At 59.9% G+C, this 23,312-nt stretch overlaps 1 long non-coding RNA gene across 1 annotated transcript; it reads left to right on the forward strand.

Moving 5' to 3' along the window:
- The first annotated feature begins 19,436 nt into the window (after positions 1 to 19,436).
- On the forward strand, positions 19,437 to 22,041 carry LOC139826185 (uncharacterized). The gene is made up of 3 exons (XR_011736182.1): positions 19,437 to 19,508; positions 19,952 to 20,511; positions 21,841 to 22,041. It is a non-coding gene; the product is annotated as an uncharacterized lncRNA (long non-coding RNA).
- The last annotated feature ends 1,271 nt before the right edge of the window (positions 22,042 to 23,312 follow it).

Consider the following 23,312-nt stretch of genomic DNA (forward strand, 5'->3'; position numbering starts at 1 on the left):
ATGTCACAATGGGCCCTGGGGACAATGGGGGGTCCTGGGACATCACAATGGGCCCTGAGGACAAGGAGGGATCCCCAGGATGTCACAATGGGCCCTGGGGACAATGGGGGGTCCTGGGACGTCACAATGGGCCCTGGGGACAAGGGGGGGTCCCCAGGATGTCACAATGGGCCCTGGGGACAAGGGGGTGCCGAGGATGTCACAATGGGCCCTGGGGACGATGGGGGGTCCTGGGACGTCACAATGGGCCCTGGGGACAAGGGGGGGTCCCCAGGATCTCACAATGGGCCCTGGGGAAAAAGAGGGGTCCCCTGAATGTCACAATGGGCCCTGGAGACAATGGGGGGTCCTGGGACGTCACAATGGGCCCTGGGAACAAGGGTGGGTCCCCAGGATGTCACAATGGGCCTTGGGGACAAGGGGGTCCCGAGGATGTCACAATGGGCCCTGGGGACAATGGGGGTCCTGGGATGTCACAATGGGCTCCAGTGACAAAGAGGGTCCTCATGGTGCCACAATGGGCCCTGGGGACAAAGGGGGTCCCCTGGATGTCACAATGGGCTCTGGGGACAAGGAGGGTCCCCAGGATGTCACAATGGGCCCTGGGGACAAAGAGCGTCCCCAGCATGTCACAATGGGCCCTGGGGACAAAGGGGGTCCCCACGGTATCAGAATGGGCCCTGGGGACAAAGGGGGGTCCCCTGAATGTCACAATGGGCCCTGGGGACAATGGGGGGTCCTGGGACGTCACAATGGGCCCTGGGGACAAGGGGGGGTCCCTAGGATGTCACAATGGGCCCTGGGGACAAAGAGGGGTCCCCTGAATGTCACAATGGGCCCTGGGGACAAGGTAGTGCAGTGGATGTCACAATGGGCCCTGGGGTCAATGGGGGGTGTCCAGGATGTGAGAATGAGTCCTGAGGACAAGGGGGGGTCCCCATGGTGTCACAATGGGTCCCCAGTGACAAGGAGGGGTCCCCATGGTGTCACAATAGGCACTGGGGACAAAAGGGGTTGCCATGGTGCTACAATGGGCCCTGAGGACAATGGTGGGTCCCCTGAAGGTCACAATGGGCCCTGGGGACAATGGGAGTCCCCAAGGTGTCAGAACGAGCCCTGGGGACAAAGTGGAATCCTGGGATGTCACAATGGGCCCCAGTGACAAACGGGGTCTCCATGGTGCCACAATGGGCCGTGGGGACAAATGGGGTCCCCAGGATGTCACAATGAACCCTGGGGACAAAGGGTGGTCCTGGGACATTTCAACGGGCCCTCGGGACCAGGGTGGGTCCTGGGATGTCACAATGGGCCCCGGTGACAAAGAGGGTCCTCATGGTGCCACAATGGGCCCTGGGGACAAAGGGGGTCCCCTGGATGTCACAATGGGCTCTGGGGACAAAGGGGGGTGTCGACGGTGTCAAAATGGGCCCTGGGGACAAAGGGCTTCCCCAGGATGTCACCATGGGCCCTGGGGACAATAGGGGGTCCTGGGATGTCACAATGAGCCCTGCGGACAAGGAGGGTACCCACGGTGTCACAATGGGCCCTGGACACAAGGGGGGGTCCGCATAGTGTCACAATGGGTCCTGGGGACAAGTGGGGTCCCCAGGATGTCACAATAGGTCCTGGGGACAATGTGGGGTCCCCTGAATGTCACAATGGGCCCTGGGGACAATGTGGGGTCCTGGGATGTCACAATGGGCCCCCGTGACAAACGGGGGCCCCTGAATCTCACAATGGGCCGTGGGGACAATGGGGGGTCCTGGGACGTCACAATGGGTCCTGGGGACAAGGAGGGATCCCCAGGATGTCACAATGGGCCCTGGGGACAATGGCGGGTCCTGGGACGTCACAATGGGCCCTGGGGACAATGGCGGGTCCTGGGACGTCACAATGGGCCCTGGGGACAAGGGGGGGTCCCCAGGATGTCACAATGGGTCCTCGGGACAAAGAGGGGTCCCCTGAATGTCACAATGGGCCCTGGCCACAAGGGGGTGCCGAGGATGTCACAATGGGCCCTGGGGACAATGGAGGTCCCCACGGTATCAGAATGGGCCCTGGGGACAAAGGGGGGTCCCCTGAATGTCACAATGGGCTCTGGGGACAAGGAGGGTCCCCAGGATGTCACAATGGGCCCTGGGGACAAAGGGGGTCCCCACGGTATCAGAATGGGCCCTGGGGACAAAGGGGGGTCCCCTGAATGTCACAATGGGCCCTGGGGACAATGGGGGGTCCTGGGACGTCACAATGGGCCCTGGGGACAAGGGGGGGTCCCTAGGATGTCACAATGGGCCCTGGGGACAAAGAGGGGTCCCCTGAATGTCACAATGGGCCCTGGGGACAAGGTAGTGCAGTGGATGTCACAATGGGCCCTGGGGACAATGGGGGGTGTCCAGGATGTGAGAATGAGTCCTGAGGACAAGGGGGGGTCCCCATGGTGTCACAATAGGCCCTGGGGACAAAGTGGGGTCCAAGAATGTCACAATGGGCCCTGGGGACAAAAGGGGTTGCCATGGTGCCACAATGGGCCCTGGGGTCAAAGGGGGTCCCCATGGTGCTACAATGGGCCCTGGGGACAAAGGGGGGTCCTGGGATGTCACAATGGGCCCTGGGGACAAAGGGGGTGTCCCCATGGTGCCACAACAGGCCCTGGGAGCAAGGGGATGGCCAGGATGTCACAATGGGTCCTGGGGAAAATGGGGGGTGCCCAGGATGTCACAATGGACCCTGAGGACAAGCGGGGGTCTCCATGGTGTCACAATGGGCCCCAGTGACAAAGGCGATCCCCTGAATGTCACAATCGGTCCTGGGGACAATGGGGGGTCCTGGGACCTCACAATGGGCCCTGAGGACAATGGTGGGTCCCCTGAAGGTCACAATGGGCCCTGGGGACAAAGGGGGGTCCGCAGAATGTCACAATGGGCACTGGGGACAAAGGGGGGGTCCCCATAGTGTCACAATGGGCCCAAGTGACAAGGAGGGTCCCCACGGTGCCACGATGGGTCCTGGGGACAAGGGCGTCCCCCAGATGTCACAATGGGCCCTGGGGACAATGGGGTTGCCCAGGATGTCACAATGGGCCCTGGGGACAATGGGAGTCCCCAAGGTGTCAGAACGAGCCCTGGGGTCAAAGTGGAATCCTGGAATGTCACAATGGCCCCCAGTGACAAAGAGGTTGCCAATGGTGCCACAATGGGCCCTGGGGACAAAAGGGGTCCCCAGGATTTCACAATAGCACTGGGGACAAAGGGGGGTCATGGGATGTCACAATGGGCCCTGGGGACAAGGGAGATCCCCATGGTGTCACAATAAGCCCTGGGGACAAAGTGGGGTCCTGGGATGTCACAATGGGCTCTGGGGACAAGGAGGGTCCTGGGATGTCACAATGGGCTCCAGTGACAAAGAGGGTCCTCATGGCGCCACAATGGGCCCTGGGGACAAAGGGGGTCCCCTGGATGTCACAATGGGCTCTGGGGACAAGGAGGGTCCCCAGGATGTCACAATGGGCCCTGGGGACAAAGAGCGTCCCCAGCATGTCACAATGGGCCCTGGGGACAAAGGGGGTCCCCACGGTATCAGAATGGGCCCTGGGGACAAAGGGGGGTCCCCTGAATGTCACAATGGGCCCTGGGGACATTGGGGGGTCCTGGCACGTCACAATGGGCCCTGGGGACAAGGGGGGGTCCCCAGGATGTCACAATGGGCCCAGGGGAAAAAGAGGGGTCCCCTGAATGTCACAATGGGCCCTGGGGACAAGGGGGTGCAGAGGATGTCACAATGGGCCCTGGGGACAATGGGGGGTCCTGGGACATCACAATGGGGCCTGAGGACAAGGAGGGATCCCCAGGATGTCACAATGGGCCCTGGGGACAATGGGGGGTCCTGGGACGTCACAATGGGCCCTGGGGACAAGGGGGGGTCCCCAGGATGTCACAATGGGCCCTGGGGACAAGGGGGTGCAGAGGATGTCACAATGGGCCCTGGGGACAATGGGGGGTCCTGGGACATCACAATAGGCCCTGGGGACAAGGAGGGATCACCAGGATGTCACAATGGGCCCTGGGGACAAAGAGCGTCCCCAGCATGTCACAATGGGCCCTGGGGACAAAGGGGGGTCCCCTGAATGTCACAATGGGCCCTGGGGACAATGGGGGGTCCTGGGACGTCACAATGGGCCCTGGGGACAAGGGGGGGTCCCCAGGATGTCACAATGGGCCGTGGGGAAAAAGAGGGGTCCCCTGAATGTCACAATGGGCCCTGGGGACAAGGGGGTGCAGAGGATGTCACAATGGGCCCTGGGGACAATGGTGGATCCTGGGACATCACAAGTGGGCCTGAGGACAAGCAGGGATCCCCAGGATGTCACAATGGGCCCTGGGGACAATGGGGGGTCCTGGGACGTCACAATGGGCCCCGGGGACAAGGGGGGGTCCCCAGGATGTCACAATGGGCCCTGGGGACAAGGGGGTCCTGAGGATGTCACAATGGGCCCTGGGGACAATGGGGGGTCCTGGGATGTCACAATGGGCCCTGGGGACAATGTGGGGTCCCCAGGATGTCACAATGAAGTCTTGGGACAAAGGGGGTCCCCAGGATGTCACAATGGGGCCTGGAAACCAGGGGGGGTCCTGGGATGTCACAAGGGGCCCCAGTGACAAAAGGGGTCCCTATGGTGCCACAATGGGCCCTGGGGACAAAGGGGGTCCCCTGGATGTCACAATGGACTCTGGGGACAAGGAGGGTCCCCAGGATGTCACAATGGGCCCTGGGGACAAAGGGGGTCCCCACGGTATCAGAATGGGCCCTGGGGACAAGGGGGGTCCCCAGGATGTCACAATGGGCCCTGGGGACAAGGGGGTGTCCCCAGGATGTCACAATGGGCCCTGCGGACAAGGGTGGTACCCACGGTGTCACAATGGGCCCTGGGCACAAGGGGGGGTCCCCATAGTGTCACAATGGGTCCTGGGGACAAGGGGGGTCCCCAGGATGTCACAATGGGCCATGGGGACAAGGGGGTGTCCCCAGGATGTCACAATGGGCCCTGCGGACAAGGGTGGTACCCACGGTGTCACAATGGGCACTGGGCACAACGGGGGCGTCCCTATAGTATCACAATGGGTCCTGGGGACAAGTGGGGTCCCCTGAAAGTCACAATGGGCCCTGGGGACAATGTGGGGTCCTGGGATGTCACAATGGGCCCCAGTGACAAACGGGGGCCCCTGAATGTCACAATGGGCCCTAGGGACAATGGGGGGTCCTGGGACGTCACAATGGGCCCTGGGGACAAGGAGGGATCCCCAGGATGTCACAATGGGCCCTGGGGACAAAGAGGCGTCCCCTGAATGTCACAATGGGCCCTGGGGACAAGGGGGTGCCGAGGATGTCACAATGGGCCCTGGGGACAAGGGAGATCCCCATGGTGTCACAATAAGACCTGGGGACAAAGTGGGGTCCTGGGATGTCACAATGGGCCCTGGGGACACAGGTGGTCCCCAGGATGTCACAATGGGCCCTGGGGACAAAGTGGGGTCCTAAGATGTCACAATGGGCACTGGGGACAAAGGGGGTCCCCATGGTGCCACAATGGGCCTTGAGGACAATGGGGTCTCCCCAGGATGTCACAATGGGCCTTGGGGACAAACGGGTGTCCCCTGAATGTGCATAATGGGCCCTGGGGACAAAGGGTGGTCGCCAGGATGTCTCAGTGGGCCCTGGGGACAATGGGATGTCCTGGGATGTCACAATGGGCCCCAGTGACAAATGGGGTCTCCACGGTGTCACAATGGGCCCTGCGGATAAAGGGGGGTCTCCAGGATGTCACAATGGGCCCAAGTGATGAGTCCCCACAGTGCCACTATGGGCCCTGGAGACAAGGGGGTCCCACGGATGTCACAATGGGCCCTGGGGACAAGGGGGGTCCCCAGGATGTCACGATGGGGCCTGGGGACAACGAGGGGTCCTGGGACGTCACAATGAGCCCTGGGGAAAAAGGGTGGTCCCCATGATGTCACAATGGGCACTGGAGACAGTGGGGGGTCCTGGGATGTCAAAATGGGCCCTGGGGACAAAGGGGGTCCCTTAATTGTCACAATGGGCCCTGGGGACAAGGGGGGTCCCTTAATTGTCACAATGGGCCCTGGGGACAAAGTGGGGTCCTGGAATGTCACAATGGGCCCAGAGGACAAAGGGGGTCCCCATGGTGCGACAACGAGCTCTGGGGATAAAGGGGGTCTCCAGGATGTCACAATGGGCCCTGGGGACAAAGGAAGTCCCCAGAATGCCACAATGGGTCCTGGAAAGAAGTGGGGTCCCCACGGTGTCACAATGGGCCTTGGGGACAAAGGGGGGTCCCCAGGATGTCACAATGGGCCCCGGGGACAAAGGGGTCCCCAGGATGTCACAATGGGTACTGGGGACAAAGGCGGGGTCCCCATGGTGTCACAATGGACCCAAGTGACAGGACGAGTCCCCACGGTACCACTATGGGCCCTGGAGACCAGGGGGTTCCCCGGATTTCACAATGGGCCCTGGGGACAAGGGGGTCCCCAGGATGTCACAATGGGCCCTGAGGACAAATTGGGGTTCTGGGATGTCACAATGGTCCCTGGGGACAAAGGGGGGTCCCCAGAATGTCACAATGGGCCCTGGGGACATTTGGGGTCCCCAGAATGTCACAATGGGCCCTAGGAACAATAGGGGGTCTTGGGACGTCACAATGGGCCCTGGAGTAAAGGGGGGTCCCCAGGATGTCACAATAGGCCCTGGGGACAAAGAGGAGTCCCCTGAATGTCATAATGGGCCCTGAGGACAAGGAGGGTCTCCACGGTGTCACAATGGACTCAGGGGACAATGGGGGGTCCTGGGATGTCACAATAGGCCCTGGGGACAAAGGGGGTCCCCATGATTTCACAATGGGCCCAGGGGACAATGGGGCATCCTGGGACGTCACAATGGGCCCTGGGGACAAAGGGGGTCTCCATGGTGTCACAATGGCCCTGGGGATAAAGGGGGACCCCAGGATGTGTATAATGGGGCCTGGGGACAATGGGGGGTCCTGGGATGTCACAATGGGCTCTGGGGACAATAGGGGGTCCTGGGACGTCACAATGGGCCCTGGAGAAAACGGGGGGTCCTGGCATGTCACAATAGGCCCTGGGGACAAAGGGGGTCTTCAGGATGTCACAATGGGCCCGGGGGACAAAGGGGGTCCCCAGGATGTCACAATAGGCCCTGGGGAAAAAGAGGACTCCCCAGGATATCACAATGGGCCCTGGGGACAAAGAGGGGTCCACAGGATGTGCACAATGGGCCCTGGGGACAAAGGGGGCTCCCCAGGATATCACAATGGGCTCTGGTGACATAGGGGTCCCCAAGATGTCACAACGGGTCCTGGGGACAAGGGGGGTCCCAAGGATGTCACAATGGGCACTGGAGACAAAGGGGGGGTCCCCACGGTGCCACGATGGGCCCTGGGGACAAGGGGGTCCCCAGGATGTAACAATGTGCCCTTGGGACAATGGGGGCTCCTGCGATGTCACAATGGGCCCTGGGGACAAAGGGAGGCCCCAGGATGTCACAATGGACCCTGGGGACAAAAGGGGTCCCCGGGATGTCACAATGGGCCCAGGGGACAACGAAGCATCCTGGGACGCCACAATGGGCCCGGGGAAAAAGGGGGGTCCCCAGGTTGTTCACAATGGGCCCTGGGGACAATGGGGGTCCTGGGATGTCACAATGAACCCTAGGGACAAAGGGGGTCCCCAGGATGTCACAATGGGCCCTGGGGATAAAGGGGACTCCCCAGGATGTCACAATAGGCCCTAGGGACAAAGGGGGTCCCCAGGATGTCACAATGGGCCCTAGGGTACAAGGGGGGTCCCACCCTGTCACAATGAGCACTGGGGACAAAGGGGGTCCCCAGGATGTCACAATGGGCACTGGAGACAAAGAGGGGGTCTCCACGGTGCCACAATGGGCCCTGGGGACAAGAGGGTCCCCACGGTTTCACAATGGGCCCTGGGGACAAGGGGGATCCCCGCCCTGTCACAATGGGCCCTGGGGCCAAAGGGATCCCCAGGATGTCACAATGGGCCCTGGGGACTGCGGGGGGTACTAGGATGTCACAATGGGTCTTGGGGACAAAGGGGGTACCCAGGATGTCACAATGGGCCCTGGGGACAATGGGGGGTCCCTTGAAGGTCACAATGGGCCCATGGGACAAAGAGGGTGCCCACGGTGTCACAGTGGGCCCTGGCGACAAAGGGGGATCCCCAGGATGTCACAATGGGCCCCGGGGACAAAGTAAAATCCTGGAATGTCACAATGGTCCCCAGTGACAAAGGCGCTCCCCATGGTGCCACAATGGGCCCTGGGGACAAAGTGGGTCCCCAGGATTTCACAATGAGCACTGGGGACAAAGGGGGGTCCCAGGATGTCAGAATGGGCCCTGGGGACAAGGGGGGGTTCCCATGGAGTCACAATGGGTCCTGGGGACAACGAGGCGTCCTGGGACGTCACAATGGGACTTGGGGACAAAGGGGGTCTTCCACAGTCTCACAATGGGCCCTAGAGACAAGGGGAGATCCCCAGGATGACACAATAGGCCCTGGGGACAAAGAGGAGTCCCCCTGAATGTCACAATGGGCCCTGGGGACAAGGGGGGTCCCCATGGTATCACAATAAGCCCTGGGGACAAAGTGGGGTCCTGGGATGTCACAACTGGCCCCAGTGACAAAGGGTGTCCCCATGGTGCCACAATGGGCCCTGGGGACAAAGAGGGTCCCCAGGATGTCACAATGGGCTTTGGGGACAAGGCGGGGTCTCCAGGATGTCACAATGGGGTCTTGGGACAAAGGGGGTCCCCAGGATGTCACAATGGTCCCTGGGGACAATGGGGGGTCCTGGGATGTCACAATGGGCCCTGGGGACAAAGGCGGTCCCAGGGTGTCACAATAAGCCATGGGGACAAGGGGGGTCCCCAGGATGTCAAAATGGGCCCCGGTGACAAAGGGGGTCCCCGTGGTGCCACAATGTGCCCCTGGGACAAAGGGGGTCCCCAGAATGTCATAATGGGCACTGGGGACAAGGGGGATCCCCAGGATGTCAGAATGGGCCCTGGGGACAACGCGGGGTCCTGGGATGTCACAATGGGCCACGGGGACAAAGGCGATCCCCATGGTGTCACAATGGGCCCTGGGGACAAGGGCGTCCCCAGGATGTCACAATGGGCTCATGGGATAAAGGGGGTACCCACGGTGTCACTATAGGCCCTGGGGACAACAGGGGGTCCCCACGGTGCCACGATGGGTCGTGTGGACAAGGGGGTCCCCAGGATGTTCACAACGGGCCCTGAGGACAAAGGGGGTCCCCACGGTGTCACAATGGTCCCTGGGGACAACTTGGGGTCCTGGGATGTCACAATGGGCCCTGGGGACAAAGGCGGTCCCCAGGATGTCACAATAAGCCCTGGGGACAAGGGGGGTCCCCAGGATGTCACAATGGGCACTGGGGACAAAGGGGGTACCCACGGTGTCACTATAGGCCCTGGGGACAACGGGGGGTCCCCACGGTGCCACGATGGGCCCTGGGGACAAGGGGGTCCCCAGGATGTTCACAATGGGCCCTGGAGACAATGGGGTGTCCCCAGGATGTCACAATGGGCCCTGGGGACAAAGAGGGTCCCCAGGATGTCACAATCGGCCCTGGGCACAAAGGGGGGTGCACATGGTGTCAAAATGGGCCCTGGGGACAAAGGGCGTCCCCAGGATGTCACAGTGGGCCCTGGGGACAAAGTGGTCCCCATGGTATCAGAATGGGCCCTGGGGACAAAGAGGGGTGCCCTGAATGTCACAATGGGCCCTGAGGACAAAGGGGGGTCCCCAGGATGTCACAATGGGCCCTGGGGACAAAGGGGGGTCCCACCCTGTCACAATGAGCACTGGGGACAAAGGGGGTCCCCAGGATGTCACAATGGGCACTGGAGACAAAGGGGGGGTCTCCACGGTGCCACGATGGGCCCTGGGGACAAGAAGGTCCCCACGGTTTCACAATGGGTCCTGGGGACAACGGGGATCCCCAGGATGTCACAATGGACCCTGGGGACTGCGGGGGGTACTAGGATGTCACAATGGGTCTTGGGGACAAAGGGGGTACCCAGGATGTCACAATGGGCCCTGGGGACAATGGGGGGTCCCTTGAAGGTCACAATGGGCCCATGGGACAAAGAGGGTGCCCACGGTGTCACAGTGGGCCCTGGCGACAAAGGGGGATCCCCAGGATGTCACAATGGTCCCTGGGGACAATGGGGGGTCCTGGGATGTCACAATGGGCCCTGGGGACAAAGGCGGTCCCAGGGTGTCACAATAAGCCATGGGGACAAGGGGGGTCCCCAGGATGTCAAAATGGGCCCCGGTGACAAAGGGGGTCCCCGTGGTGCCACAATGTGCCCCTGGGACAAAGGGGGTCCCCAGAATGTCATAATGGGCACTGGGGACAAGGGGGGTCCCCAGGATGTCACAAGTGGCCCTGGGGATAAGGGGGGTCCCCATGGTGCCACAATGTGCCCCTGGGACAAAGGGGTCCCCAGGATGTCACAATAAGCCCTGGGGACAAGGGGGGTCCCCAGGATGTCAGAATGGGCCCTGGGGACAACGCGGGGTCCTGGGATGTCACAATGGGCCACGGGGACAAAGGCGATCCCCATGGTGTCACAATGGGCCCTGGGGACAAGGGCGTCCCCAGGATGTCACAATGGGCTCATGGGATAAAGGGGGTACCCACGGTGTCACTATAGGCCCTGGGGACAACAGGGGGTCCCCACGGTGCCACGATGGGTCGTGTGGACAAGGGGGTCCCCAGGATGTTCACAATGGGCCCTGAGGACAAAGGGGGTCCCCACGGTGTCACAATGGTCCCTGGGGACAACTTGGGGTCCTGGGATGTCACAATGGGCCCTGGGGACAAAGGCGGTCCCCAGGATGTCACAATAAGCCCTGGGGACAAGGGGGGTCCCCAGGATGTCACAATGGGCACTGGGGACAAAGGGGGTACCCACGGTGTCACTATAGGCCCTGGGGACAACGGGGGGTCCCCACGGTGCCACGATGGGCCCTGGGGACAAGGGGGTCCCCAGGATGTTCACAATGGGCCCTGGAGACAATGGGGTGTCCCCAGGATGTCACAATGGGCCCTGGGGACAAAGAGGGTCCCCAGGATGTCACAATCGGCCCTGGGCACAAAGGGGGGTGCACATGGTGTCAAAATGGGCCCTGGGGACAAAGGGCGTCCCCAGGATGTCACAGTGGGCCCTGGGGACAAAGTGGTCCCCAGGGTATCAGAATGGGCCCTGGGGACAAAGAGGGGTGCCCTGAATGTCACAATGGGCCCTGAGGACAAAGGGGGGTCCCCAGGATGTCGCAATGGGCCTTGGAGACAATGGGGGGTCCTAGGATGTCACAATGCGCCCAAGTGACAAATGGGGTCTCCATGGTGTCACAATGGGCCCTGAAGACAAAGGGGGTCCCCTGAATGTCACAATGGGCCCTGAGGACAATGGGGGTTCCTGGAACGTCACAATGGGCCCTGGGGAGAAAGGGAGGTCCCCAGGATGTCACAATGGGCCCTGGAGACAATTGGGGGTTTTGGGATGTCACGATGGGCTCTGACGACAAGGGGAGGTGCCCATGGTGTCACAATGGGTCCTCAGTGACAAGGGGGGGTCCCTATAGTGTCACAATGGGCTCTGCAGACAATGGGGGGTCCTGGGATGTCACAATGGGCACCAGTGACAAAGGGGGTCCTCATGGTGCCACAATGGGCCCTGGGGAGTAAGTGGGGTCCTGGGATGTCACAATGGGTCCTGGGGACAAAGGGTGATCCTTTGATGTCACAAGGGGCCCTGGAGGCAAGGGGGTCCCCAGGATGTTACAATGGGCCCTGGGCACAAAGTGGGGTCCCCATAGTGTCACAATGGGTCCCCAGTGACAAGGGGGTCCCCACGGTGCCACGATGGGCCCTGGGGACAAGAGGGGGTCCCCATGGTGTCACAATGGACCCTGGGGTCAAAGGGGGTTCCCAGGACATCACAATGGGCTCTGGGGACAATGGGGATCCTGGGACATCACAATGAGCCCTGGGGACAAGGGGGGGTCCTGGGACGTCACAATGGGTCCTGGGGACAAAGCGGTTCCCCAGGATGTCACAATGGGCCCCGGGGACAAAGCAGGGTCCTGGGACGTCACAATGGGCCCTGGAGACAAAGGGATTCCCCAGGATGTCACAATGGGCCCTGGGGACAAAGGGGGTCCCCACAGTGTCACAATGGTCCCTGGGGACAAAGGAGATCCCCACAGTGTCACAATGGGCCCAGGGGACAAAAGGGGGACCCCAGGATGTCACAATGGGCCCAGGGGACAATGGGGGGTCCTGGGACGTTATAATGGGCCCTCGGGAAAAAGGGGGTCCACATGGTGCCACAATGGCCCTGGGGACAACGGGGGTCCCAGGATGCCACAATGGACACTGGGGACAAGGGGGTCCCCAGGATGTCACAATGGGCCCTGGGGACACAGGTGGTCCCCAGGATGTGACAATGGGCCCTGGGGACAAAGTGGGGTCCTAAGATGTCACAATGTGCACTGGGGACAAAGGGGGTCCCCATGGTGCCACAATGGGCCTTGGGGACAATGGGGTCTCCCCAGGATGTCACAATGGGCCTTGGGGACAAAGGGGTGTCCCCTGAATGTGCATAATGGGCCCTGGGGACAAAGGGTGGTCGCCGGGATGTCTCAGTGGGCCCTGGGGACAATGGGGTGTCCTGGGATGTCACAATGGGCCCCAGTGACAAATGGGGTCTCCACGGTGTCACAATGGGCCCTGGGGATAAAGGGGGGTCTCCAGGATGTCACAATGGGCCCAAGTGATGAGTCCCCACAGTGCCACTATGGGCCCTGGAGACAAGGGGGTCCCACGGATGTCACGATGGGGCCTGGGGACAACGAGGGGTCCTGGGACGTCACAATGAGCCCTGGGGAAAAAGGGTGGTCCCCATGATGTCACAATGGGCACTGGAGACAGTGGGGGGTCCTGGGATGTCACAATGGGCCCTGGGGACAAAGTAAGGTCCTCGGCTGTCACAATGAGCCCTGAGGACAAGGGGGGTCCCCAGAATTTCACAATGAGCACTGGGGACAAAGTGGGGTCCTGGGATGTCAAAATGGGCCCTGGGGACAAAGGGGGTCCCTTAATTGTCACAATGGGCCCTGGGGACAAGGGGGGTCCCCACGGTGTCACAATGGGCCCTGGGGACAAAGTGGGGTCCTGGAATGTCACAATGGGCCCAGAGGACAAAGGGGGTCCCCATGGTGCCACAGTGGGCCCTGGGGACAAAGGGGGTCCTGAGACGTCACAATGGGCCCTGGGGAAAAGGCGGGGTCCCCACGGTGTCACAATGGGCCCTGGGGACAATGGGGGGTCCCCAGGATGTCACAATGGGCACTGGGGACAACGAGGGGTCCTGGGACGTCACAATGAGCCCTGGGGAGAAAGGGGGGTCCCCACCCTGTCAGAAGGGACCCTGGGGACAAGGTGGGGTCCTGGGATGTCACAATGGGCCCTGGGGACAAAGGGGGTCTCCATGGTGCCACAATGGGCCCTTGGGACTAGGGGGGCGGGGTCCCCTCGGTGCCACGATGGGCCCTGGGGACAACGGGGTCCCCAGGATGTCACAATGGGCCCTGAGGACAAATTGGGGTTCTGGGATGTCACAATGGGCCCTGGGGACAAAGGGGGTCCCCAGAATGTCACAATGGGCCCTGGGGACATTTGGGGTCCCCAGAATGTCACAATGGGCCCTGGGGACAATGGGGGATCCTGAGACGTCACAATGGGCCCTGGGGACAAAGTGGGTCCCCATGGTGTCACAACACCCTGGGGACAATGCAGGGTCCCCAGGATGTCACAATGGCCCCTGGGGACATTAGGGGTCCCCACGGTTTCACGATCTTAACCCTTGACACCCCCCAACTACTGGCTCCTTAGGGTTACTCCCGGGTCCCTCCTGAACTGAATCCCCGCCCGAACTCCTGGGTCTGATAGAGGGCACGAACATTTTAAGGGTTAACAAAACATAACTGGGTGCCCACTAACGAGCCAACACTTTAGGGCTGAGCCACACGAGCCCTTAGTTCAGAGCTTTAGGTGAACTCATGGTACGGAAACCAGAACCCAGCAGTGCCAGGATCAGGAGTTTTACGGCACCAGCTGTGAACTCGAGGGGACGAGAGAACCGAGATTTACAGCAAAAAGGGGGTGCCAGGCTGGGTTCAGCCGACCTGGAGCTTGGGTCCCAGTCCATTCAACACAAGGAGCCAAACCTGAGGAAGCTGAAGGAGCCTTCATCCAAAGACCCCTCCTCCAGAGCACCAGGTGGCGCCGCGCAGGCGAACAGGGGGCGTCCAGGCGGAGACTACGACAGTGATGAGCGGGAAAGGTTATGGATGTGTGCGGGCGCTCCGGGGTCGCTGGGACACGAGCACCTCGCTGTATTTAAACGCAGCTCCTGCCGCTCGGAGCGGCGCACGAGGGGTGGAACCATCGCTCCCCTTGCGCCCGACGGCGAAACGAACGCAGCTGCTCTGGAGCCCTGCGGGGTGTGAAGGTTCATGGCTCCGGAGGCTGTAAAGTTGTTTCTGCGCCTCCGTTCCCCTCATGCCCCCCCCATTCCCTTCACACCGACCCCCAATCCACCCCCCACCCCGACCCCCAGCTCCCCCCCCACCCCGACCCCCAATCCACCCCCCACCCCGACCCCCCAATGCCCCCCAGTTCCTCCCCAGACTGACCCCCAATGCCCCCTCACACCGACCCCCAAGGCCGCCCCCGCACACCAACCCCCCAATTCCCCCCTCAAACACCGACCCTCAATCCCCCCCGGGACCCTAATTCCCCCTCGCACCGACCCCCAACGCCCCCCACACCAACCCCTAATGCCCCTCACATCGACCCCCAAATCCTCCCCAGACTGACCCCTCAAATCCTCCCCAGACCAACCCCCAACTTCCCCCTCGCACCGACCCCCAATGTCCCCCCCCCCCACACCAGACCCCAATTCCCCCCCACACCGACCCCCAATTCCCCCCCACACTCATCCCCAATGCCCCCCCACACACCGACCCCCAATTCCTCCCCAGACTGACCCCCAATGCCCCCTCACACCGACCCCCAAGGCCCCCCCTGCACTGACCCCCCCACACCGACCCCCCAATTCCCCCCTCAAACACCGACCCCCAGTGCACCCCCACTGGACCCTAATTCCCCCTCGCACCGACCCCCAATGCCCCCCCACACACCGACCCCCAGTTCCTGCCCCCCACACCAACCCCTAATGCCCCTCACATCGACCCCCAAATCCTCCCCACACTGACCCCTCAAATCCTCCGCAGACCAACCCCCAACTTCCCCCACACCGACCCCCAATTCCCCCTCACACCGACCCCCCAAGCCCCCCCCACCGATCCTCGATTCCTCCCCACACCGACCCCCAATGTCCCGCTCACACCGACCCCCAATGTCCCGCTCACACCGACCCCCAGTTCCTCCCCCACACCGCCCCCCAATTCCCCCCTCACACCGACCCCAAATCCCCACCACCACACTGCCCCCCAAATCCCCCCCTCACACCGACCCCCCAATGCCCCTCACGCCGACCCCAATTCCTCCCCCCACACCGACCCCCAATGCCCCTCACGCCGACCCCCAGTTCCCCTCACAACCTCCACCAAAACGGCGGCGCCTCCCTCTCCTCCCTCCCGCCTTTTCCCGCCACACACTCCCGGACGTGACGCCGGCGAGGGGGCGTGGCCGGCGGCGAGGGGGCGTGGCCGCGGCGCCGGCGGGCGGGAAGCGCCGGGGCGGGAAACACCGGGTGAGGAGATCGCGTCCCCTCGTGTCCCTTCATGTCCCATCGTGTCCCCTCGTGTCCCTCGGGTCCCCTCATGTCCCTCGGGGCCCCTCGTGTCCCCTCATCTCCTCAGCACCCCCACTGGAGCCCGCCCGTCCCTCCCCTCCAGGAGAGACCCCGGGGCTGGGGCGGATCCGCCATCAATCCCCCCACAGACTTTTTCTCTCTTTCATCCCCCTTTTCCCTCTTTTCCCTCTTTCCCCCTTTATCCCTCTTTCCCCCCTTTTTCCCTTCCCCCCCTTTTTCCCTCTTTTCCCTCTTTCCGCCGTTTTTCCCTCTTTTCCCTCTTTCCCCCCTTTTCCCTCTTCCCCCTTTTCCCCCCTTTTTCCCTCTTTTCCCTCTTTCCCCCTTTATCCCTGTTTCCCCCCTTTTTCTCCCTTTCCCCCCTTTTTCCCTCTTCCCCCTCTTTTCCCCCTTTTTCTCCCTTTTTCCTTCTTCCCCCTCTTTTCTCCCTTTTCCCTCTTTCCCCCTTTATCCCTCTTTTCCCTCTTTCCGCCCTTTTCCCTCTTCCCCCCTTTTTCCCTCTTTTCCCTCTTTCCCCTTTATCCCTCTTTGCCCCCTTTTTCCCTCTTTTTCCTCTTCACCCCCTCTTCCCCCTCTTCCCCCTTTTTCCCTTTTCCCCCCTTTTCCCCCTTTTTCCTCTTTCCCCCCTTTTCTCCCCTTTTCCCTCTTCTCTCTTTTCCCTTCTTTCCCCCCTTTCCCTCTTCCCCCCTCTTTCCATCTTATCCCTCTTTTCCCCCTTTATCCCTGTTTCTTCCCTTTTCCCCCCCTTTCCCTCTTTCCTCGCTTTTTCCCTATTTTTCCCTCTTTCCCCCCTTTTTCCCTCTTTCCCTCTTTCCTCGCTTTTTCCCTCTTTTTCCCTCTTTCCCCCCTTTTTCCCTCTTTCCCCCCTTTTTCCCCCTTTTCCCTCTTTCCTTGCTTTTTCCCCCTTTTTCCCTCTTTCCCCCCTTTTTCCCTCTTTCCCCCCTTTTTCCCTCTTTCCCCCCTTTTTCCCCCTTTTCCCTCTTTCCTTGCTTTTTCCCCCTTTTCCCTCTTTCCCCCCTTTTCCCCCCTTTTCCCTTTTTCCCCCTTTTCCCTCTTTCCCCCCTTTTTCCCCCTTTCCCCCCTTTTCCCTCTTCCCCCGTTTCCCTCTCCCGTTTTCCCGTCCCTCCTCCCATTCCCGTGCAGCCCAACCCCTTCCCCCCTTTTCCCCAGAGCAGTTTTCATACAGATCCCCCCTTTCCCCCCAGCCCCGAACCCCCGGGGGTTTCTCAGCATCAGCAGCCACTTCACTCCCCCCAATTTAACTCTTTGTGTCCCTTTTCCAGGCTCTTTGGGAGCCCGGGTGTCCCGGGGCCGCTCTGGTTTTTGCTCCGGGGTGTTTGGAGCCCGGTGACCATGGACCTGTTTCCCTTGGGCGACGAGCTGCGTGGCTTTGCCCAGAGACCCGGGCTGCTCTGCGGGGAAGCGCTGGAGCCCGACCTGGAGCCCAGTCTGAGCCTGGAGCCCGACCTGGAGCCCAACCTGAGCCTGGAGCCTGACCTGAGCCTGGAGCCCAACCTGGAGCCCAACCTGAACCTGGAGCCCATCCTGAGCCTTGAGCCTGACCTGGAGCCCAACCTGAGCCTGGAACCCAACCTAGAGCCCAACCTGAGCCTGGAGCCCAATCTGAGCCTTGAGCCCAACCTGGAGCCCAACCTGAGCCTGGTTACTAATGATCAGTATTTACCAATGATGGTCATAATTTATTAATAGTGATCAGTATTTATTAATAACAACCAGTATTTATTAATGATGGTTAGTATTTATTAATGACAATTAGTATTTATTAATAACCACCAGTATTTATTAATAACGGCCAGTATTTATTAATGGCGGTCAGTATTTCTTAATGACAATCAGTATTGATTAATGATGGTATTTATTAAGGATGATTATTATTTATTAATGATGATCAGTATTTGTTAATGGTGATCGGCATTTATTAATAATGGTTAGTATTTATTAATGACGATCAGTATTTATTAATGACCGTCACTATTAATGATGATCAGTATTGATTAATGATGGCGAGTATTTATTAATGATGATCAGTATTTATTAATAACAGTCAGTATTTATTAATGACAATCAGTATCGATTAATGATTGTGAGTATTTATTAATGATGATCAGTATTTATTAATGATGGTCAGTATTTATTAATAACGATCAGTATTTATTAGTGACGGTCACTATTTATTAATGACAATCAGTAATTATTAATGAGGGTCAGTATTTATTAATCCTTGCTATTTAACCCTTTTGGGTTGAAACCTTTGAGACCGAACGCCGATTGATTCCACCGGGCAAGCTCCACCTGCCTGGAGCTTCAGTGCCGACTACGCCATCTGTTCTAAAAGCGCCGCGGCTTTATCATGTTGATTTTTTTACCTATTTATCCTGATTTTTGTCACTTTAGCCACTTGGCGGCTGCTCCGGTTGAGGATGGCGGCGTCTCCATGTGCCGGAACCACGGGTGGTCGGTGGACGCCGAGAGGGGGCAGGTAACGGGCACCCGTGGGTGCTGCTCATTGAGCGGGGATCTGAGCGAAGGCGGCGAGGGGGTTGGCGGTGCCGTCGAAGCCCTTTGCGGGGGTCGTTACCAAATTGTGCGTAACTGGATGATTTGTGAACGTCGCTGCCGATTGAGTGGAGATGACGGGGTGAGAAAACGAGAAATAGGGAATCGCTGCGGTGTAAAGATTCGCGTTGCGCGCTCCCGCCCGGTTTGGGTCGTGTTTAGCGTAGCGGGTTTTATTATCCTCATTATATAATGGAGAAATAATTGGGAAGAGCAGTTTGCAAAGCGCTTTGATATCCTCCAGCGCCACCGACGCTCCCGGTTCCGTTTGTGCTCAGGTGCGCGACGCGGGCGATGCAAACACCGCGAAACCATCGTTGGGAGATGGAAACGGCGCCTCCGAACCCCCGACGCTGTCCGAAAACCCCCCTGGTGATCCCGGTGTTGGTTCCAGTGACAAGGAACGAGGTGGGTGAGGAGTACTTGGATGGTTGTGCGATGATTCGGCAACCGGCGGTGCCGGAGTTGCTCGCCGGAGCACCCGTGTGTGTGTCCCTGGCTGAACCAAGGGTGCTACGTGCCCCAGAACCCCCCAAATTACACCCAAATAACGCTATGGGGACGCGCTCGGCGGCCGCTACCCCAGGGACGGGCTCTGGGAGGCTCCAGGCTCCCGCTGGGTTATTGATCCGAAATACGGAACCCGGCGATCGCCTCGAGTTGGGTGGAAGGGAGGAAGCATCAGCAGGACCGGAGGGTCCCCAGACCCCTCATTTTGGGGTTCGCCGCTTGCTTTTGAGCCAAAAAAGGAGGAAAAGCAGATAAACGCCCGTGTGATTTTGTGCGTTTTCCACCTTTAACCCTTTTCTCGTTCGATGTTGCCCAGCTCACCGAAAATGCGTCTCCGGATGGGAAGATCTCGCAGCAAAAAAGGAGACGGAGGCCGAAACCCCTCGTGATCCCGACACCGGGATTGAAGCGCTTTCGGCCGCCCCGCGGGGTTAATTCGGTGCGATGCGGATGTCCCCACGTAGCGCTTTGGGGGGAACACCCCGCTTTATGGTTGTGGTTTACGGGGGGTTTATCTCAACCCGGGCCGAGCGATCCCGGTGTAAAACCGCCCGGTGAACCCGGTTTGGGTTCGGCGTCCCCTCGCTGGTTTGTGGTGGCAAACGCAGAGCTTGTGCTCCCCAAAAACCCCCAAAATGGGTGATTTTGTGGAATATGGGATGGAAACAACCCCCCCAGGGTTTCGCTGTGATATCGGGTGTAAAAACCACCCGAGTGCTGCGATCGACTGCAAAACCCCATTGGGATGATCCATCAGCGACCGATTTCACCAAAACGATGGGAATTGGGACAATTTGTGGTTGTGACGCCGAGGAACGGTCTCGGCACGATGATTTTGATCCTGAGCGTTGCTTTTCCCCTCTATTTCTCAATATCCCGCAGGCAGAATGGACGGCGACTTGGGATTGTGCCTGGTGAAGGACGCCCCCAAAATCAGCGTCCGGCCGTGAGTCCCCAAACCACCAAAAACGGGCGCAAAACGGGTGCGTCGCGCTTTTCCTGCCCCTCGTTTGGCCCACCAGGACCCATTGACGTCCATTCCGAACGGAACACGAGGCGCTGATGTCACCGGCGGCGCTGATGTCGCGGCGGAACCCCAGCAACGCTTTGTTGTTCCGAGCCCTCGCAGGGCGTCTCTCCCACTCTGCCGCGTCTCGGAGCGAATCCCTGTGGTTTTCGGCCGAACCGCGCGGTTTCGGTGCCGATCGGAGCACGATGATGCCGTGAGCGCTCAGAACGCCCCCGTCCCCCCCGCCGCGCCGCCGCGGTCCCCGTCACCGCCTCCCGTCCCCTCTCCAGGCAGATCAACGTGGGGAGCGGCTTCCAGGCGGAGCTGCCGGCCCTGCGCGACCCAGCGCAGGCGCAGCAGGACGAGGAGCGCGCGGAGCTGGTCTGGAAGCCCTGGGGGGACATGGACACCGACCCGCAGGCGCCCGACCCAGGTATCGCACGCATTGGGTGCCTGGCCCACCCCACCTGGGCCCCGGGGGGGTCGTCGCTGCTCTTGGGGCTCCCAACGCTGCCTTTTGGGTAGAAATAGTGACGTTTTTCCGTGTGTTTCTTGCTCTCCGCTCCACCTGGTTGGCTCGTTTTCCGCTGTCCCGTATCGCGCCTTTTGTCCCCAAAACCCAACTTTTCCTTCTCGTATCGTACCCATTATCATGTCGCACCTTTTCTTGACCAAACCCAACGTTTCCATTGTCCTATCGCACCTTTTCTTGACAAAACCCAACTTTTCCTTGTTGTAGCGCGTCTTTTCTTGACATAAACCCAACTTTTCCTTCTCGTATCGTGCCCATTGTTGTATCGCACCTTTTCTTGACGAAACCTGACGTTTCCATTGTCCTATCGCATCTTTTCTCAACAAAACCCAACTTTTCCTTGTCTTATCACGTCTTTTCTTGACAGAACCCAACGTTTCTGTTGTCCTATTGCATCTTTTCTTGACATACACCCAACTTTTCCTTGTCCTATTGGTTCTTATCTTGACCAACTCCAACTTTTCCTTGACCTATCGTGTCTTTTCTTGACAAAAGCCAACTTTTCCTTGTCCTATTGTCTTTTCTTGACATAAACCCAACTTTTCCTTGTCCTATTGCGTCTTATCTTGACCAACTCCAACTTTTCCTTGTCCTATCGCATCTTTTCTCAACCAAACCCAACTTTTCCTTGTCCTATCGTGTCTTTTCTTGACATAAACCCAACTTTTGCTTGTCCTATCGTGTCTTTTCTTGACAAAACCCAACGTTTCCATTGTCCTATCACGTCTTTTCTCAACAAAACCCAACTTTTCCTTGTCCTATTGCACCTTTTCTTGACAAACCCCAACATTTCCTTTATCATATCGCATCTTTTCTTGACCAACTCCAACTTTTCCTTGAATTGTACCCATTGTCGTATCACGCTTTTCCTTGAAAAACCCCAGCTTTTCCTTGTTGGATCCCATATTTCCACCCCCAAACCCCAACACCCCCATGTCACATCCCCCTTTCCCCAAACCCCAACACCCCCATGTCACATCCCCCTTTCCCCAAACCCCAACACCCCCATGTCACATCCCCCTTTCCCCCAACACCCCCATGTCACATCCCCCTTTCCCCAAACCCCAACACCCCCATGTCACATCCCCCTTTCCCCCAACACCCCCATGTCACATCCCCCTTTCCCCCCCAAACCCCAACATCCCCACCTCATATCACCCCATTTCCCCCCCGAACCCCAACATCCCCATGTCCCATCAGCCCGTTTCCCCCACCCCGTGTCGGTTGCAGTGTTGACCCTGCTGTCCATGGCAAGCTCCAGCACCATCCCCGGGAGCTCCAGCACCGTCCCCGGGAGCTCCAGCGCCATCCCCAGGAGCTCCAACGCCATCCTCGGGAGCTCCAGTGCCGTCCCTGGGAGCTCCAGTGCCATCCTCGGGAGCTCCAGTGCCATCCCTGGAAACTCCAGCGCCATCCCCAGGAGCTCCAACGCCATCCCCGGGAGCTCCAGTGCCATCCCCAGGAGCTCCAGTGCCATCCCTGGGAGCTCCAGTGCCATCCTCGGGAGCTCCAGTGCCATCCCTGGAAACTCCAGCGCCATCCCCAGGAGCTCCAGTGCCATCCCTGGGAGCTCCAGCGCCATCCTCGGGAGCTCCAGTGCTATCCCTGGGAGCTCCAGTGCCGTCCCTGGGAGCTCCAGTGCCATCCTCGGGAGCTCCAGCGCCATCCCTGGAAACTCGAGCGCCATCCCCGGGAGCTCCAGTGCCGTCCCCGGGAGCTCCAGTGCCGTCCTCGGGAGCTCCAGTGCCATCCCTGGGAGCTCCAGTGCTGTTCCTGGTAGCTCCAGTGCCATCCCCGGGAGCTCCAGTGCCATCCTCGGGAGCTCCAGTGCCATCCCTGGGAGCTCCAGTGCTGTCCCCGGGAGCTCCAGTGCCATCCCCGGGAGCTCCAGTGCCATCCCTGGGAGCTCCAGTGCCGTCCCTGGGAGCTCCAGTGCCATCCCTGGGAGCTCCAGTGCCATCCTCGGGAGCTCCAGTGCTGTCCCCGGGAGCTCCAGTGCCATCCTCGGGAGTGTGTGTGAAGATTGAGGAGAAAGCAGCTGAAATGGAGATGCCGGAGCCAGAGCCGCAGGCCGGGACTGAGCCACCACCAAAGTGCCTGAATATTGAGGAGAAACCAGCTAAAATGGAGATTGTGGTGCCAGCACCAGAGCCACCGGCCGGGACCGAGCCGCCCCCAAAATGCGTTAAAATTGAGGAGAAAGCAGCTGAAATGGTGATTGTGGCACTGGAGCTGCAGGTGGGGACCGAGCCGCCCCCAAAATGCTTTGAAATCAAGGAGAAACCAGGTGAAATGGCGATGCCGGAGTCGGAGCTGCAAGCTGGGATGGAGCCGCCCCCAAAGCGCCTGAAAATTGAGGGGGAACCAGCCGAAACGGTGATTGCGGCACCGGAGCTGCAGGACGGGACCGAGCCACCACCAAAATACCTGAAAATTGAGGAGGAACCAACCGAAATGGCGATGCTGGAGCCGCAGGCCGGGACCAAGCCACCCCTGAAGCGCTTAAGAATTGAAGGGGAACCAGCCGAAATGGTGATCCCGGAGCCGCAGGCCGGGACCGAGCCGCCCCTGAAGCGCTTTAAAATTGAGGAGAAACCAGCTGAAATGGTGATTGCAGCGCTGGTGCTGGAGCCGCAGGCCGGGACCAAGCAGCCCCCAAAACGCTGGAGAATTGAGGACAAACCATCCGAAATGGCGATGCC

This window comes from Patagioenas fasciata, chromosome 36 (assembly GCF_037038585.1).
Source record: "Patagioenas fasciata isolate bPatFas1 chromosome 36, bPatFas1.hap1, whole genome shotgun sequence".
Classification (NCBI taxonomy): Eukaryota; Metazoa; Chordata; class Aves; order Columbiformes; family Columbidae; genus Patagioenas; species Patagioenas fasciata.